At 40.1% G+C, this 13,568-nt stretch overlaps 1 pseudogene; it reads left to right on the top strand.

Moving 5' to 3' along the window:
* The first annotated feature begins 1,891 nt into the window (after positions 1 to 1,891).
* LOC108898219 (myosin-7-like) lies at positions 1,892 to 6,621 on the top strand (annotated as a pseudogene).
* Positions 6,622 to 13,568: the final 6,947 nt, after the last annotated feature.

The raw sequence follows: 13,568 nt of genomic DNA on the forward strand, positions 1-13,568 counted from the left end.
AGATGAAAGTCTTAGAGTGACAGACTCTTAAGGGGGCTCCTGATGACCTGAAGTCTGGCCCACAGGAGACAGGTATCCTCAAGCATCTCAGTCTGCAAAAATCTGTGACGGGGCTGACGGCTGGAATAACCCACACTGTAGGCTCTATAATTAGCGCCATATTTATTGATATAACAAAGATAAGAATGAAATTAAAGTCTTAGTCAAATAACCAAACTATTTGCCCCCTGAGGCTCTGTGGTCAGTTATCTGTTTGGTCAGTTGGTAATCCAGCCCTGGTAGAGCTGAGTTGTTTACTGGTTATATGGTTATACTCATGAAAATAACCATGAATAACCATGAAAATAACTGTAAAGGTATATACTGTGCATTGCAAGAGACACTTGAAAGAAGAGACAGGTCAGGGCTGGGGTTACCCTTTATTCTTCTTATTGAGAAAATGAAAAAGTGGAAACTCACTTGATAAATTCAGGGGTTTGACCAGTAACTAATGTTACATAATGTCAGAAAACTGTTTTCTGACTACAAATATCTCCTCCTGAGCTATTCTTATTCTATATTTTACATTTACCATTATCCCACAATTGTTTAGCAAATGTTTCATTTTCATTACTGTTAGTCAATGAAACAAATAAGCTAATACTATCTTTCTCTAGCTATACCTCAAATACAATATAATATTTGACAAGTAATTCCAGTCATAATCATTACAAGAGATATTTCTGTATTAGTCTGACAGAGGTGATCTTTTTAATTTAAGTTATATCCTCATCTTTAGAGGAATACCTCAGCATTGTAGCTGAAGCCAGCAATGATTTAGCTTAGCTCAGCACAAATACATGAAACACAGGGAAACAGTAGGCTCTGTAGCTTCATGTCTTCATATTTAAAAGACAGAGAGGACAGTGATGTCAGCCTTTTCATCTGACTCTACACTGGAACTGCAACATGAAAACTTTATAATTTAAAATTTAGTAAGTTATAACATCAGTTCAAGTCACATTTCAACAGTTCAATGTTTTTTTCAAATGTTAGTCCAGACAGAAGTCAGGAGACTAGACTAAAGTTTACCTACCCCAAACACCCAGGTCAGGTTTTTATTTCATGAATGCAGTCAGTATCAAGGATGTTTTACACTGTCTCTCAGGTTTTGATACAAACAGATCCACATGGACAATCCAGAGGTTTAATTGATGTTCCTTTCATGCCATAAGAAATAATGAGATGGGCTAAAATAGAAGGCTGAAATAAATTTGCTGACCTGATGTCATCACATCAGCAGGTTCTCCTTATTGGGAAAGTGAGAACAAATGGTTACATGTCAGAGAGTCTACATCATCAGCTAAATGGTCTGAATAGTTCATTTCTCTGCCTCACAGGGTTGGACTTCATCCTTTATGAAGACAGCTGGAGGCCGGGGACACTGCATCTTACCAGACAGCCTGAGGCTGAGTGCTGTGGAGGAGATTTCTAATACAGGATTATAGTTTTTATTACAGTTTCTTGGTTTAACTGTAGATACTGACAATGTGTTTGGAAGTTTCAAAATTGTATTTTTTCTGTATAATTTACAACAGATATAAAAAATCATCCTGCCTAAGGACTGAAAACACAGGTAAAGTGATGGTGACAATGAATCTCATCTAAATCTATATTATCATCAAAATTGGATGGATGGAACTGTGAATTGTCCTCATTAAGACAAATAATTGACTAGTTTAACAGATAAATCTGGTGTTGTACACATGTAATTATACAGTTTTACTGCACAGGAAACACCATATTGAGGACCTTGTATGTTCTACAAGTGCTGCTCCGTGGATCATGAAATCAAAATGGTTTCAAACCACTTCCTTAGTTCACAGGTACCACCATGTCAAGTAACTCCATTATGGCAGAGTTTAGGTCCACAGCTCCCCTTCTATGGAAGTCAGAGAAGGAGCGTCTGGATGCCCAGACTCGACCCTTTGACATGAAGAGGGAATGTTTGTGCCTGAACCTGAGGTGGAGTATGATAAAGCTACAATCACCAGCAGAGATGGCGAGTCACTGCGAAACGGAGTTTGGAAAAGTAAGTCAGAAAGACATGATTAAGACGATAAGATGATTAACTTATACCTTTGATGTTCTGTGTGATGGTCACACCGTTTTAATTGATAAAAATAGATGTACTACTCTATTGGTGCACTGTTCAAGTCAGTCTATGAGAAAATGTTCTTGTGGATGGTTGTGAGAATCAACCAGTCTCTGGATACTAAACAGCCTCACCAGTACTTCATTGGGGTGCTGGACATCGCTGGATTTGAGATCTTTGATGTGAGTGTCAGATATTAGATGACTATGCTGTATGAAATAGAATAGAATGTCTTTATTGTCATTACATTGAAAACAAAATTTAAAACAGCTCTGCTAGACTCACTCACACGCACATCTCACACATACACAAATAAAAGAGTAAAATAATTTTAAAAATTATATAAAAACTATAATTAAAGTGCATAAAGATATTAAATGTGCATTCCAGTCGTTGCATACACAAGTCCAAAGGCTATTAAGATGGTGGAGGTGGAGGCAGTCCAATGATTTTTTGTGCCGTGTCAACCACCCTCTGGAGAGCTGCCCTGTCTGCCCCTGAGCAGTTACCAAACCATGCCAGGATGGAGTTGGTCAGTGCGCTCTTTATTGAGCAGTGATAAGAAGTCTTCAGCAAACTAGCGGAGATGTGGTTTTTCCTTAGTGTCCTGAGGAAATGTGGTCTTTGCTGGGCCCTCTAAGCTCACACCATCCTGTCAGTCTGCAGACTTCATCTCTGTAGGCAGTCTCATCGCCATTTGAGATGAGACCTACGACGGTTGTATTGTCTGCCAACTGGACGATTGTGTTTGTGGGGTGAGTAGATGTGCAGTCACAGGTGTAGAGGGAGTATAGAGCAGGCCACTGTCAAGACTGGGGAAGTGTGGGGACCAAGTCTCACTGTTTGTGGGAAGTTGGTAAAAAAAAGTCCTTAATCCACAGGCTCAGATGTTTGTGGAGACCCATATGGTAACATATAGTTCTTGTTGCGGGATCCCGATTTGTTACTGTGATTCACGACTGTACTGTATTACTTTTGATCTACCTGGGCGAAAGTCCCGAAGTACAATCAGAACAACAATAAACAAACAATATCTCACACGAGATCTCTCAACCGCTGTGTCTGTGCGTGCCACCATATTGCACTCATCAAGACCAGCTGTTTCTCTTAAAGAATGACCACCGATTACTAAACAGGAATTAGGAAAACTATCATTAAACAGGAAAACTATTATCATGTCTCTGAAATATTCTGTTAAACATACAGTTCAACACCTTAGAGCAGCTGTGCATCAACTACACTAAGGAGAAACTGCAGCAGTTCTTCAACCACCACCATCTTGTGTTGGAGCAAGAGGAGTACAAGAAAGAAGGGATCATGTGGGAGTTCATTGACTTTGGTATGGACTTGGCAGCCTGCACTGAACTCATTGAGAAGGTCAGTGTTAAATTGGATATTAGAGGGGGTGAAAGTCATGTCACAAAATAAAACACTTACACTCAGTAAATTGTGATCAATTGGAGTGCATGTTCCCCAAAGCCACTGATTCATCCTTCAAGTCCAGCTTTTTTACAACATCTGGGTACAAGTCCCAACTTCCAGAAGCCCAGGATTGTTAAGGGGAAACCAGAGGCTCATCTCTCCCAGGTTCATTATGCTGGTACTGTTGATTACAACGTCACTAACTGGCTGGAGAAGAGCAAGGACCCATTGAATGAGACTGTGGTGGGACGCTTCCAGAAATCTACCCTCAAGGTGTTGTCAAATCTTTTAATCAGCTATGCTGGAGCAGAGGTAAATTTCTACAGTAACATTTTTGTAATGTTAAAACATTTAAAATGCGGTAAAACCTCTTGATGTGTATGGATATGTAAATATTAATGATCACTTTTGAACATTTTCTACAGCCCAGGAAGCAGGAGGCAAAGGAGGAAAGGGAGGAAAGAAAAAAGATTTCTCCTTCCAGACTGTGTCTGCACTGCATAGGGTAAACTATGTCCAAGGTTTGGTATCTCAGTTTGACCTCAGTTTGGTACACCAATGATATTTACTGCGTACATTTACAGGAGAACCTGAACAAACTGATGACCAACCTCAAGTCAACTCATCCCCACTTTGTACGCTGCTGCTGCTACGCATCAGCTGCTGTAATGGTGTGCTGGAAGGCATCCGGATCTGCAGAAAGGGATTCCCCGACAGGATCCAGTATGGAGACTTCAAACAAAGGTACTGTAAATGCAAAAGTAAAAAAAAAACAACTTTCTATGTCAATGATTCAATCATTGCAAAAATGTTCTTATGGTTTTTGTATATTAGCAGTATAAACTGGGACACACAAAGGTGAAACACTAATTTAAGTTTTAAAAGAATAAAACTGGCTTATTTAAACGGAATTAGATTAATGTTTCTTGGATCCTTACTAGGTGTTAGGTGTTAGGTTAAGCCGGTCTGCTGGGTGTTCTTGAGGAGATGAGAGATGATAGTCTTGCTCTCATCATCACTGGAATTCAAGCAAGAGCCAGAGGACTACTCGCCAGAATTGAGTTCCAGAAAATTGTTGAGCACAGGTTGGTTCTTAACCTCCCAGATTTACTGTAAAAAAAGGAAAGGTGCCACAAAAAACGGATTCATGCTTACTGATGTAAACTACAGGGTTTTGTTGCTGGTAACCCAGTGGAATGTACATGCCTTCATGGGAGTCAAGAACTGGCCCTGGATGAAGATGAGATTCAACAGAGATGGCAAACATGAAGGAGGAGATCATGAAACTCAAAGAAGCTTATGCTAAACTTGAAGCCAGCAAAAAGGAGCTTGAGGAAAAAATGGTCATCCTTCTCCAAGAGAAGAACAACCTGCAGCTCCAAGTCCAATCTGTAAGATCAGTCACTCAGTTTACCTTGCAAAGATTTACGAAAAGAATTTGATGAATAAATTACAAATCTGTTGTTTGCAGGAACAAGACAATCTTGCAGATGCTGAGGAGCACTGTGAGGGTCCGATCAAGAACAAGATCCAGCTTGAGGCCAAAGCCAAAGAGTTGACCAAGAGACTAGAGGATGAGGAGGAGATGAATGCAGTGCTGACTGCCAAGAAGAGGAAGCTGGAGGATGAGTGTTTGGAACTCAAGAAGGACATCAATGATCTAGCTAACTATGGCTAAGGAAAAAGAAAAGCATGCCAATGAAAACAAGGTAATTAAAGCGGCTATAAACAATGCTGTTATGAGAAAATCAGTTTGTGTCTAATGTGAAATTAGTCTCTCAGAGAGACTAACCCACAGAGAATTATCAATTCCTCTTAGCTCTACAGCAACTTTCAGCTCATTGTTTTGGTTTTACTATCCATAACTTAGCTGTTTTGATTCACTCGTAGTGCTCTCATAGTATGGTTTCCTGCACCAAACAGCAGACAGAGATATTTTGACACTATCTAGTGAACACAATGGAGTGTTCAGCAGCTAATCAGACAGATATTCTTCTCAGAAATTGGTAAAAGACCAAAGACCACAGAGTGACTGATTATTGGGTTTACATTCATCAGGTGGCCAGAGATACAACTCTAAATGAATACCAATGTTATTCTTTGTCTCCTGGATGTGTAAATTTGCAACTGATTGCTAACAAGTTCACCATATCAGTGTTGTGTTTACAGCTGCCCCATGTGGTCTGAAAATCAGTCATTGCGGGTCTGAAGACCTCTAAAGTATTTATGAAGAAAGTTTCAGATGTAAGACCAACTTTGTAATTTGTTTTTCAAGGTTAAAAACCTGACTGAAGAGATGGCAGCTTTGGATGAAATCATAGCCAAGCTGACCAAAGAGAAGAAAGCTCTTCAGGAGGCTCATCAGCAAATGCTGGATGACCCGCAGAGTGAGGAGGACAAAGTCAACACTCTGACCAAGGTCAAACCAAGCTGGAGCAGCAAGTGGATGTAAGTGTAACTTTACATAAATTCATCAGTCTATAACTTTCAATAACTCTAATGACTCTTTTACTATTATATAGTAAATCTGTTTTTCTGTGCTTTGAGATAGCTTGAAGGTTCTCTTGAACAAGAGAAGGTCAGAATGGACCTTGAGAGAGTTAAGAGGAAGTTGGAAGGAGATCTGAAATTGAGCCAGGAGAGCATAATGGACCTGGAGAATGACAAGCAGCAACTTAAGGAGAAGCTGAAGAAGTAGGTTTCCTCTTCTACCTCACAATTTATATCCAATGCCAACATTCAGAACCAGTGCAGGAAGTGGTATGACCCTCAAGATTGGGGTGGTGGAGGTTTCTTTCACCAAGGTTTTTTGTTGCCTTACCTTGACAGTGGTTTATTCCTAACCACAATTTTCCCATCACCTTAATCATACAATAGCTGCCATGGGCAGATATAGAAAGCCATAATTTAAAAAACATGTCCAGATCCATCCAATACTGACATTCTAGTATGGCAGTAGGGTTGCCCAATCAAAGGTAATAAAGATCTCACTTAGGAACAAGTGTCTTGTTGAATATATATTTTCTCTCAACAGAAAGGACTTTGAGAGAAGTCAACAAGATTGAAGATGAACTTCAGAAGAAACTGAAGGAGCTGCAGGTCAGCTGACATCAACACAGCCTTCATTTTGCTCATTTAAATGACCAAAGACATTGTTCTGCTTGTTACTCTGCATTCCTAATGGAGGTGTGATTTGTTGAGGGAACTGACAACAGATTGCTCACAGATTGTTTTCTTTGCAATTTTAATCACAGAAAGAATTGGATTATCTCTCTTGACAGGACTCTTGACAGGACTCACAGTTTCACACATATTTCTTCCTGTGTTACTATTGATCAACATAGGGGACACCATGTACCACATTAGTATTCTTTCTATTGCGTTTTCTACACTAGTGCAGTGCCTGTTCAAAGGGGCTGATTGCTTGGTCTGTGTTGGTCAAGTCGCAACGTAGAAATCTGTGTGGTCCATGCATGTTCAATGCACAACACAACACCTATAGTGCCCAGCTGAGTTCTGCCAGACAGAGATTCTTTAATTTATAGTCAATTACACTAAGAATAATGTTAATGAAATTATTGCACACATAATTTTCATTCACTCTCTTTTGCACAGAAGGGACATAATGAAGAGTGAAGCTCTCAGCTGGAACCCTCAAAGACTATGCATTAAAGTGCCTTAAAACTAAATAAAGAATGAAACATTACAAAAATCCAAATCTCTGCTTTGTATTCAGTCTTTTCATGTTCAGCTTCACACTGATTTCTTAAAGGGACTGTCTGTAGAGTCTCCATGTTCTTCTTCTGTATAGGTGAAACTCAGTGAAAGCAGTCATCTGTTCTCAGTCATGTTAGCAGCAATTTATTCACTGCTTTGTTTCAGGACCTGATACTTCCCATCAGCCTCAGCTGTTGCCATTTAAAAGTGATATAGATAAATAGATAAGATGTTCTTAAAATACTGCACAGTGCGGTGCATCTCCTGTGGTAAATTCAGCTGACTGGACATGATTAGGAAAGGCACACACCTGTCTATATAAGGTCTCACAGCTGACAATGCATATCAGAGCAACAACCAAGACATGAGGAAAAAGGAACTGGCTACAGAGTTCAGAGACAGGATTGTCAAGGTAAAGATCTGGGGAAGGCTACAAAAAACTGCTGCTGCACTGAAGGTTCCCATGTGCACAGTGAGTTTGGAACAACCGGGACTGTTCCTAGAGCTGGCTGCCCGGCTAACTGAGCAATCAGAGGAGAAGGCCTTGATAACAGAGGCGACCAAGAACCTGATGGTCACTCTGGCTGAGCTCCAGAGTTCCTGTGTTGAGATGGAGAAACTTCCAGGGCGACAACCAGTTCCAAACATCTTGTCGTTGGTTTCCTCTAACCCTGATGATTAGAACTGAGGCCAGTTCAGTCTTGGTTTCATCAGACCAGAGAATCTTGTTTCTCACAGTCTGAGGGGCCTTCATGACAATGATGATGATGATGATGATGATGATTATTGTTGTTATACACTGTTTTACAGCAGTACTGATGTCACATCAACAAGACATGTACCTGTACCTGTTAAAGCCACAAGATGGAGACACAACACCAGAGCACCACCTGTGAGCTTCCGTTCTCTCTCACAGTAACATGAATAACAGGTGTATTTATGAGGCATTATTCATAACATCACAATGGGAACAGAATTATCACTGAACTCTGCAGCTGATGATAATTTAACATGAACTATAAATTCTGAGAACACTAACACAGTGATGACTGGTCCTGGCTGGAGGATGCCACCAGTTGGAGAGGGACCAATGAGGAGGAGAGGAGGCTCCTGATTAACTTTTAAAAGTCTGTCACTGAGGTCCAGTGAGCCTCTAAATTATTAAAAACACAGACTCACACTGCACTAACTAGCTGATACTAAGAGACTACAGAGACTGTAGAAGGACACTCTGCTGGGGGCGGATGCTCCATAACCTGCTGTTTTCCCATGATTCATTTGTAGGCATTAGGGCACCAAAATGTCCAGAAACAGCCCTGACATTGACCTGATGATCCACAGAAACCATCGGTAACAGCTGAAACAACAGTCAGGTGTGATATGACATTTTCTCTTCTTTCTAATCTATGACTGCCTGAGTGACAAAACCAGGCTTCATTAAAACAAGCTGTACAGCACAGAAATGGTCATTGTCCAAAGGTTCCTAAAGCAAGGGAGGGTCAGAGGTCATCCTGAAAGAACAGTCCACTGCCCTGATCCCAGGTCCTGGGGTGAAAGGTTAATGAAGTGATGTCTGAATCACAGAAAACATGTCAGAAAAAGTCATAGAGATGATGAGGTCTGAGGTAGATCAGGAATTTGGTGATATTTTAGACTATAATTTAACTGGATAATTACAGCAATAGAATGTGAGTGAGAAACAGAGTGTGATAGAAACTCAGCTTCACACCAAGTGATATCTGAGGAGGATTTGTACTCCTGCACATCTAAGCACCTGTCAGACTCAGTTTTATACATCACCTGGTCCAGTCTGTCATTGTCTGAGACATTGTGACAAATATAAGACAGCTGACTGAGAACCTCAACACAGATTAGTGTGTTCCACCCTGGTAACAAAACAATGGCCTCAAGGTTGTAGAGCGGCACTCTGAACACAAGGTGTGAAAGCGGAGTTATGAGGAGTCAGGTGGCACACAGGTCGTCATACTTTCTCCAGTCTTGTAGGAGCATGTTATCGCCTGGTGGAGAGACTGCACACTTTCCCTGAAAGACATTACTGTAACAGTTATCCTTACCTTTAACTCATAAATCCAAGAACTGCTGAGCTCAGCACCGTGGAATTTACATCACAACAGGTCCTGAAATATGGTGTGATGTCAATGTCTATAATATTACTTACCAAATAATACTGGAAAACTACTGTGAAATGTGGATACATAATTATCCATGATGCACAGAAGAGAAGCACTAATAACTTCAGTGATCCTCTGACCTTTCCTCTAACTCCACCCGCAGGTCAAAGCATCATTCTCCACTGACTCAACTGCTTCCTCACCCACCGCTCTGTTCCCATGTTTTTTAGCAAGCCATGGGGACACAGAGGAGGGGTAAAGGCTCCAGCATGTGTCCAACCTCAGTCCAGTCCAGTCTCAGTTAGTTGATACGTATGATCTTCAGATTTATAATCAATCAGAGGAGGACGTCTGAAAACTGTCACAGGATGCTGACATGTAGCTGACAGACCAATCAAATCAAAAACCTGCTCTCCACACAGCAGCTGACTACAGACAGGACACCTACAGACAGGGACACCTACTGCCAGACTGGGTCAGGACCTGAAGTGTTGAAGGATTGTAGTTAAACAATGCAGAGGTCTTGGAGGAGGAGATTGTTTCTCTGCCTGTGTCTGAGACCAGTTATCACAGACAACCTTACACTCTGCAGAAACAGCTGCAATCTTGTGTCAAGTCCAAATACTTTCAAACAATTTCCTCACTTACAAAAATAAATAAATAAATAATAATAATAATAATAATAATAATAATAATAATAATAATAATAATAATAATAATAATAAAATCAAATCAAAGATGAAATAGTATTCAGTCAAATGATATTTGTATATTTGTCTCAACCACTGTCAAACGCTAACCTTACACACAGTGCTCTCTGCTCTGTGAATTGATTAACTTACAGAATGGATAATGAGTCATGTCCTCTGAAAGCACATGATTATGATAATGTTAGATTATATTGTCAAAAGACAGCAGCACATGAAGTTTAGCCAACTGTCTCAATTTAAGAACAAAACACAAATTTACAGCAGCAATAACTCAGGAAAAGCTGACCCCAGAGCTGCTAACAGGGGTGTGACACAGGCTGTTCCATCTCTGAGGTTAAATGAAGACTGGAGGATTCTCAGGCTTGAAATGCTTCTGTTGACCAGGACAAAGGTCTTGGAGGAGTTCACACTTTCCAAACAATCCCCCTCCCATATTATCACCTCAGAGATGTCTGAACACTTTCCCTGTGGCACTTTTTTGATGGATTTAATAACAAACACATTCTCAGGTCTGAGCTGAGAGAGACAGGTGATGGTGTGGATAGCTGTCTTTCAGTTAAGCTCAGCAGAAGGAATCCTGAAACTATTTCACAGGTTTATCTTTGTTCTCAAGGGTAAATAGAAGGAAACAATGTCAGGCCAACAAGGTGGAGTGTGGAGTTACAGCAGCACTTAGTGCCAGTATATAGGCTAAAGGCCTTACTGAACAACAGCTGCAATTGTGATGATGTCCACACTCAACTTTCATTATTATATCCTCTCAACAGCACAGGAGGAGGATAAAAAACTTAAAAAAAATAAACATGATTCACTCATCTAATGAAGGATTGTCCTCCATTCTCCCTGTCCTGGGTAAATGTTTTTTTTACTCACAAACACCACATGGGACCAGTCTCATTACCCTGTTTCAACCAGTAGAACAAAACAAAAAGATGATCTCCAGGGGTTCAGATTTTTCATAAATAAATGGTTCAGTTGTCTGAGCATACAAGGAAGGTCACTGTCTTTTGGTCATTTTAGCAGAATAATGATTCTGTCTCCCTTTTCCGGTGCATCATAGTGGTCAGACCTTTCCAACAGTCACAGCCTGAAACTGATGCTCTACTGAGTAAGAGATCCAGTGAAGGTGTGGTTTCATATTCACTGTGAGACAGAGATGGGAAGTTTGTCACTGTGCCTGTGCAATCTGCCTCTGTGTGCCAAAGACATTTGTAGTGGCTTTATGAATGTCATGTGATTATCCCTGAACTCAAGGACAGGAGCAAGGAAACAATGTGCTATAAACACCTCTCAACCCACTGTGCTCTCTTTTCAAGACATTGTGCTTGGGAATCTTTTGGCTGACTTTCATTCAGACTTCATAAATAGAAGAAAAATTGATGCAGGAAAACAGTGTTAATATGTATTTGATTTAAACTGTTAAAGTAATGCAGTTTCCTCAACATGTTATTAGCAGATGTATTTACTTCAAATGCCTAATGTTAATTTTAAATATACAGTTTTATGTTGACAATAACCTGACAAGGAAATGACCATTAACAAATTAAATATAAACATTAAAGCATTGATTTTAACTGCATTTGATCTAAATTTCAACCTAGTCTCACAGCAGGTTGTGCATTATTTACAAAATGTATGATTTCCTGAACATGGACATTACTTTAAGCTCCACAGTTCGTCAGATAGTCGTGATATTTCATATACTGATTCACTGAACCTACTTGGACGGGAATTGTCAATTTTTTGACAGTGAAATATGGACTTGTAGTTGTAATTTGAATTTAACCAAAACCACCATCTTTTATTAACTTTTGACCAGAAAGCTTTAGTTGTCTGAACCACAGATGGGACTCTGGATGTGAACCTGGTCACTCATGTGACAGTTGTGCTCTTCATCTACCCAATCCCACTTTCTTATAGCTCTGCATCCATTAGTAGACATAGTGCTTCAGTTTGAGAGTTGTGTCCTCAAAAAATCAATAGATTACACTTCGAATGGTTTGTAAACTTACAAAAAGTTATGACCACAGACTGTAATTGAATTAGAGACAATAGAAGGCTGCTGCTGTGTATAAAGTATAGCTTTACTACTTAGCAGTATCAGTTTGCTTTGTGTACATTTTATCAAAGGATGTTCAAAGATTTACTACTGAACTTCCATAAGGCTTGGAGGATCTGTGAGAGACCTGTGTGTGATCCTGACTTTACCTCAAAGCAACAGCCATTAGACAGCCAGAAGACTGATACCACAGTCTGTATGGTAAATATGAAGCTACACCCAGCAGCCAGTTAGCTTAGCATAAAGACTGGAAATGGATAAAACACTTGAGATACAACATTGCAATCAGTGAGCCTTTGGACAGAGCCAGGCAAGCTGTTTTCTGTGGGAGAAATTAACAGGAACCAGGAGAGTCTGGAATAACTCCTCACACTTCACAGCTCTAATATATCCTTTTAAACTCTGCAAAATGAGTAATCCACAAAACAATACAACTGTTACCTGAAATATGGCCGTTAACCACTTTCCATATCTGTAACATGTCTATAACACTAGACCAGGGCCCCTGCTGCATATAGGAAGGCTCATCAAGCACCAGCAGAGGTGTTGACTGCAGAAGGACACAAGACAGCTGGGAATGACAGCCTCAGCACTGCTCTTGATGTGTGTATGCTGGGTGCAGACAACCAACTGTTGAGACTTACAAGGTCATGTTGAAGCCCGGAGTGTGAAGTTGTTAAAGTCAAAAGGGCATGTGTGCTTCTTGAGGAGGTCTTCAGGTGATCCACTCAATAGACACATGATTTAAGGATCTGCTTTGTTAACGTGTCAGTTATTACAGGCATAGACCTGTCGTCACTAATGATATGTATAGGCAGGCAAGTGCTCTGTATGACCTGAAGGTATTTATGTATGGGTGCTGAAACTTTGAAAGCAGGCAGCTGTCACACCCCATCTTTTATTATAGATGGAAGAGGGTCAGCTGAGGCCCACTGGGAGGCAAACAAGGACCAGGAGAAGGAATCCAAGTCAAAAAATTCACAAGTTTATCTTTGTCCTCCAGGATAACAGAAGACAGACAATGCTATAGTCTGCAGACACTCAGACAGAGCTTATTGTTGTAGTACCAGGCCAACAGGTGCAGGGATCCCAAATTAAAAAATATGACTAGAAAATGTTTCATGAAACAAAACTTTCAAATGCATATAAAATATTATTATTATTATTACATACACATTTCTGACTACATCATATGTTGGAAATTGATTCCAAATATTTCATATAGCCAGAATAATTTCGACATCTTATATGAAAATAAAGTGAATATATTTTTATGATTTTGCTGGCTTTTCAGAAGGAGAACACTAAAATAGATACTGATCTAAGACCAACTCACAAGCCTCACCTTCAATGGCCAATCATTAGATGACACTGTTAGTTGTCCATACCTTTAT

This window comes from Lates calcarifer, linkage group LG24 (assembly GCF_001640805.2).
Source record: "Lates calcarifer isolate ASB-BC8 linkage group LG24, TLL_Latcal_v3, whole genome shotgun sequence".
NCBI lineage: Eukaryota > Metazoa > Chordata > Actinopteri > Centropomidae > Lates > Lates calcarifer.